Source organism: Salvia miltiorrhiza, chromosome 8 (genome assembly GCF_028751815.1).
Source record: "Salvia miltiorrhiza cultivar Shanhuang (shh) chromosome 8, IMPLAD_Smil_shh, whole genome shotgun sequence".
NCBI classification, from domain to species: Eukaryota; Viridiplantae; Streptophyta; class Magnoliopsida; order Lamiales; family Lamiaceae; genus Salvia; species Salvia miltiorrhiza.
In genome coordinates this window covers 44674246-44680129 of record NC_080394.1, presented here as the reverse complement: position 1 = coordinate 44680129, position 5884 = coordinate 44674246, and the positions used below count along the sequence as shown (strand labels likewise).

Here is a 5884-nt window from a genome sequence, read left to right as displayed (position 1 = left end):
CAAATCTACTCCTTCCATCGAGGAATCACCAAGCATCATTCAAGGTAATTATCATCTCAGTTATTTCAAGTTCCATTTACATGCTTCACGTTCCATCAGCATGAGTTCAACCTTAGAAATACTAGATATGCATTGATTAGCATGATCATTTCAAAAAGAGAAATGCATAAACAGTTTACTTCTATATAGAACCAACAGCATAACCTTGCACAGACTCATGATTTAGAACCACAGCAAGAGGCATGTAAGTATCATGCTTTTAACAGAACCACAGACCTCACAAAATTGTGTATGAATGTTTAAGAGATTGAATGAATCATACGACTTAGAACATAGCTCCCTTGTATCTCCTACATAACTAAAACTTCAAGTAGACAAGCTTCGAACTTAGCTCTTTAGAAGAGAAAAGGCTGACCGCCCTGTCCAGTCGAGTCCAAGGAAACAGCTGACTGCTCTACTCGACTCGGCTTCGAGTCAGCGGCGGCGAGTGAGCGAGATCAATCGACGATATACATAGACAGCAGAGCCGCTGCTCGTCGGAATTAAACAGCAGCGTCGACCTTCGGCTCCGCCGAAGGAAGCCTCGGACTCGAGTCGAGGAAGGAGAAGGCAGAGGCCGTGGCGACTCGCGGGTGAAGCAGCAGGCGTACGCCGGTCCCCCAACGACAGCGGCGCCAACTTCGGAGCGGGGCGGCGCGGCCGAAGGCCAAGCGCCGCTGGTCGCGACCCAGACCAGAAAACAGCAGTAGACCACAGCGAACTCACCGGCTTTAGGCAACGCGGCGCCGGATTTAAGCGAAGATTGAGCGAGAGAGAAAGAGATGTTGAGCAGCGTGTGTTTCTTGATTTTAGAGAGAGTGCGGTTTAGATAAAAGAAAGAGAAAGAATGTTACACTTTAATAAAGAGAGAGAGAACCGATAAAAATTTGAGAGAGAGAAATGCTTTACTTCCACTTTTGACTAGCATTGAGAGAGAACCGAGAATATGGGAAAATGTGGGTCTCTGTCACCTTTGTGTAAATTGAGAAAGAAAAATAAAAAGTTGATTGGGGGGGGGGGCGATTAATATATATATATAAAAAAGGGAATGTGAGGTGTTTTATTGTAGGAGTGAAAATGATGACTTGTGCTTTATTTTAAAGAAAGTGTCGATTTTTTTGTGGGTTTACATGAGTGCTATAAATTTTTTTAAAATTTCATAATGATGTGTCGATTTTGTTGTTTATGAGGATTTAAAATTTCTGATCAAAAAGAAAAAGAAAATAGAGTATTAATTATGTTTTAATTGTGGGAGTATTATTACGAGAGAGATGAGCCTACCGAGTTTTGTGGAAAATAGGGAGTACCGATTTATTTTTGAGGATCTAAGAGGTAATGAGAAATACAAGAATTGAGCCTTGATATATTTTTATTTTGGACTCATATTTTATTAATTGGGCCTAATGTTATTTATGTATTGGGCTTCGAATTTATTTATTTGGGCTCGAATTAAATTCCTATTGGGCCTTGATTATTTTATTGGGCCTTCATAATTATTCTATTAAGTTTAATTAGAGAAAATTTTAAGACTTACTAATTATTAATTAGTAAGTGAATTAGATTATTTTAAGATGAGTAGATTATTAAAGATTAATAATCCGACCTCATAAGACGAGCTTTAATTCCTTAAATAAGATTAGCATCTCATAATTTAATTAAAGGAATATGAGTCATGCATAATCATTTCACGCATCCTCATTTATTGAGATTTTTCGAGAATTAAAATCTTGTTTATTTTCTCGTATTAAAGGTCAAGCACAAGAGTTTAAGGCTTAGTCGTGAGTCTCTACTACCAGGTGGGCATTTCTTACGCGTAAAATAAAAATGCTATTGAAGAACTATGCAACTTTCATGCTTTAAAATGCAAAAATTTGATTTTTAAATGAGTTATGCTTTATTATGCTTAAATGAGTTAAAACTTTATTTCTCTTTATTATCTACGCTTGTCACGCTTTAATAATTTACGCTATGCTATTTACGCTTAATTACGACTTAAATTTTTATAATTTATTATTTATGCTTTACGCTTAAGGGAGTTACGCTTTGTTATGCGCCTATGTGGTTCACGCTTTGTTACGCTTTAATGCTTTACGCTTATTATTTAACGCCTATGTGAGTTACGCTTTAATGCTTTATGCTTATTATCAAATGCTTATGTGATGATGTTAACGAATTTGATTTCTGAGCGAATAGCTATCTTGCCAAGGATATATATATATATATATGCAACGCGACCGTGAGTCAATGAGAGGGTTGGCCGGTCAAACGTCCGTTGAGGGAGGCCTCCCTCAACGGTACGATGCTAGCGTCTGTTGGGGGAGGCCTCCCTCAATAGTACGATGCCGTGTCCGCTGAGGGAGGCCTCCCTCACGGCGCGATGCCTGTGCTCGTTGAGGAAGGCCTTCCTCACGACACGATGCTTCTTAATAGGACTTTTGATGATGAGGAATGCACTTACGCTATTTATGAATTTGAAAATGATAGTATGCAAAGAACTGGAAAGAAGATTCATGTCGCTTATATGATGATGTGGTTTGATGATAAAATGTTAAGCTTATAATTTAGTTTTTGGCAACTGCCCACTAAGTACTTTTGTACTTAGCCCTGCATATGTTTATGAATGTGCAGGTTGAGCTGTGATGAACGATGAAGTGTTGCTGAGTGGAGCTTTTGTCGAACTTAGAATAGGCTCAGAAAGGATATGTGTCTGCATACATGTATCTCAGTCTTGCCTTCCGCTGCAAACACTGATTATGTTTTAGTCAAGTCTATAATTATGTCAATTACTCTTCAAGAAATATTTAACGCTTACTCGGGTTCATCGAGTATCCTTTTTAACTATATGCGTCAATCTTTCAATGTCTTAAATTTTATTTCAAGAATTAATGCTAGATATAAATGTCTATAATCGAGTTGTAAATGAGTCAAATGTGCCCTCTCTAACCCCGCTTCTTAAATCCCTTCCCTAGTCACGATTTCCCGGATTAGCTATCCTTAGTTAAGGCCGGTCGTGACAGAGAACGTGAGATTTACCAATACCTTTTAAAACGTACACACACACACACACACACACACATATATATATATATATAGGGTGGAGATCTACAAATAATCCCGTTAGTCTAAAGATTAAATAATTAATCTTAATCGTACAATCTGAACAGATTAATGGCCAGGATTACATCTAATTAATTATTAGTTTTTTTTAATTTTTTCTGAATAAGCTAAAAAATCAGTAAAAAGTACGTTTAGGGGTGTATATGTCAATTTCAATATTCATTGAACTGTAGCTCCTACCAGTCCAAGAAAGAATCATTCCAGATATTCCTCTAAATGAAAAGAAGCAAGAAAAAGAAGCAATCTCTCTTTCTCAAAAGCAGGTCAAAATGTTTCAGCTCTTTGAAGAAGATCCTGAAACAGCAAAAGAATATCTTCAATTAATCAAGATGAAGAGAGAATCAGAAACCGAAGATACCACATCTGAAGGATCATGTGCAGACTATGGAGGACCATGCGAACAAGATCCTTTCGATTTCTAACTATCTACTCATAAAAAAGAAAAGAAAAAGAAAAAAGAAAGAATTCAAAACAACAAAAAAGAGAAGGAAAAAAGAAGCAAAAGAAAAAAGAAAAAGAAAAAAGAAGCAAAAGAAAAAAGAAAGAAAAACAAAAAAATTTCAATTAACCTTTCTCAATGCAGGAAATTCAAAGCTGGCATAATTCCAAAAGCTCTATCACTGTTGGTAGCAGGTAAAGTGCTCAATCACTGTTGGTAGCAGGTGAAGTGGCCGACAGACGTATCAAATTTTCAAAAGGTGAAATGGCCGACAGAGTACCAAATTTTCAAAAGCAAATGAAGACTTTCATAGCACGATTACATAAAATGGCCGACAAACGTACCAAATTTTCAAAAGCAGATGAAGACTGATGATCCACTTTCGTATTCATTGATACTGATGTCCCAAAGAATTCTCTATATAAGAAGACTCTCATTCATTTCAACATTCAGACGAAAATTGACGGAGCAAGTCATTTTCCAAAACCTCTAAACCATTCCCTCAGTTTATAAAGCCTAGTTCTTTCAAAATTATTTCTCTGAGTCTAATTAAATATTTTTGTTTATCTTCTTGATCAGGGACCTTTTCTATAAGGTCAAAAAGTAATTCTTTTTCATTTTTATTTTTTGTAATGACATTAATATTAAGAGGACAAAATCCATTACAAGGATCTTCATCTTCTTCAGATTCATCACTATCAAATATTTGATTTATGAAATTATTTTCAGGATCTGTTGAGGAATTTTCATCTGAATATTCTTGTTCTTCATCAGAAGATATTTTTCTGAAATTAATAGAGATGAGATTTTATTCTTAAGATCTTCATTGTCGAAAAATATTTCATCAATTTTTCCTTTGAGAGGACAGACATCTGCTTTATGTCCCTGTTTATGACATTTCCAACAAGTAATTTTTGATTTTTCAAATTTTTTAAAAGGTTTTTGTTTAGAAAAATTTCTAGATTGATTGAAAGGTTTTCTGAAATATTTTCTTTTATGGGGTTTATATTCAGTGGTCTTTGAAAATCTTTTCTCTTTTTGTTTAAGTTTTGAGGATGGAGCTTGAATCTTTTGTAGACCAAATGACTCACAAAAGGTTCCTATTTCTTTTTTGAATCTTGTAATACCCCGTTTCCTCGAGCTAAATTTAGAATTTATTTTCGAACTTAGAAGTAAGATGATTCACGCCGGATATAAAGAAAATGAATTTATTTTTTTTTATTCCAACAAAAATAATGTACGAAAACATTTGTAAATTTAGTTATTGAATTAATATGCATTGCATATTTATTTAATTTAACATTTAGCATCTACACGAGCTATTTGTTTAAACGAACACTGAACGATTATTACAGTTTTTATAGTACAAACCGGAAGACTTTTTATTATATTTTTATTTCACTTTCACTCACACTTTCCACTCTCCCCACTCACACTTTTCACTCCCACCCACTCACACTTTTCACTTCCACTCACCCTTTCCACTCTCCCCACTCACACGATACATTGCCCCCCCCTTTCCCTTCCACTCACCATTTCTCCTACATACCAAGGAACTAAGTGCGGAGCTACACCCACAGAAGTTCAGCTATACCACACGGACTCCACAAACTCAGCTGAAAGCTCTAAAGACTTCATCTACAAATCACTCTGCCCATTTCACCTCCATTCACGGTTAGCACCCCAAATTCAGTTTCAGTGATTTCCTCCAGTACTCAAACCTCTAATGTACAGCAGACAACAATTCATGTTTTTGTGTATGCACGTCACTTACTCTCACTTATAAATTGAATGAAGACTTTTGAACAAAGCATTCATATACATGTGCATACCATCTGTGTTTATATACTACATATGAAACATGTTTTTCTTTAATAAAATGAAAAGAAATGATTTAGTCTTGAAGCCCTGTTTTAAATTTTCGGTCTTGAGCGAATGGGAAGGGCGCCGGTGGCAGCCCGCCTCATCTGCTGCTGCTGTCGACGGTGGCGTGGTGGCTGCGACGCCGAGGGTGGTGCGGCTTGTCGCTGCTGCTCCTCCGGCGAGCACCACGGAGGGCGGCTGTTACCAGCCGAAGAGAGAAAGGCAGAGAGGGCGATGGAAGAGAGGTGTGCTGACGGTGGTGGCGTGGAGCCACTGACCGCGGCTGCCGAACCTAGAACAGGGGGAGTTGAGAGAGCTGGGGTTGAGAATCGAGGGAGGACGGAAGAGGGAGGATTGGCGACGGCGGCGGTGGCTTGATGCTCCTGCTTCTCGTCGATTCAGAGAGAGTCGGAGTCACCGGTCGGC

The 5884-nt window shown here is 37.5% G+C and overlaps 1 long non-coding RNA gene across 1 annotated transcript; it reads left to right on the top strand.

The window, feature by feature from the left end:
• On the top strand, positions 1-2882 carry LOC130996808 (uncharacterized). The gene is made up of 2 exons (XR_009092820.1): positions 1-44; positions 2668-2882. It is a non-coding gene; the product is annotated as an uncharacterized LOC130996808 (long non-coding RNA).
• The last annotated feature ends 3002 nt before the right edge of the window (positions 2883-5884 follow it).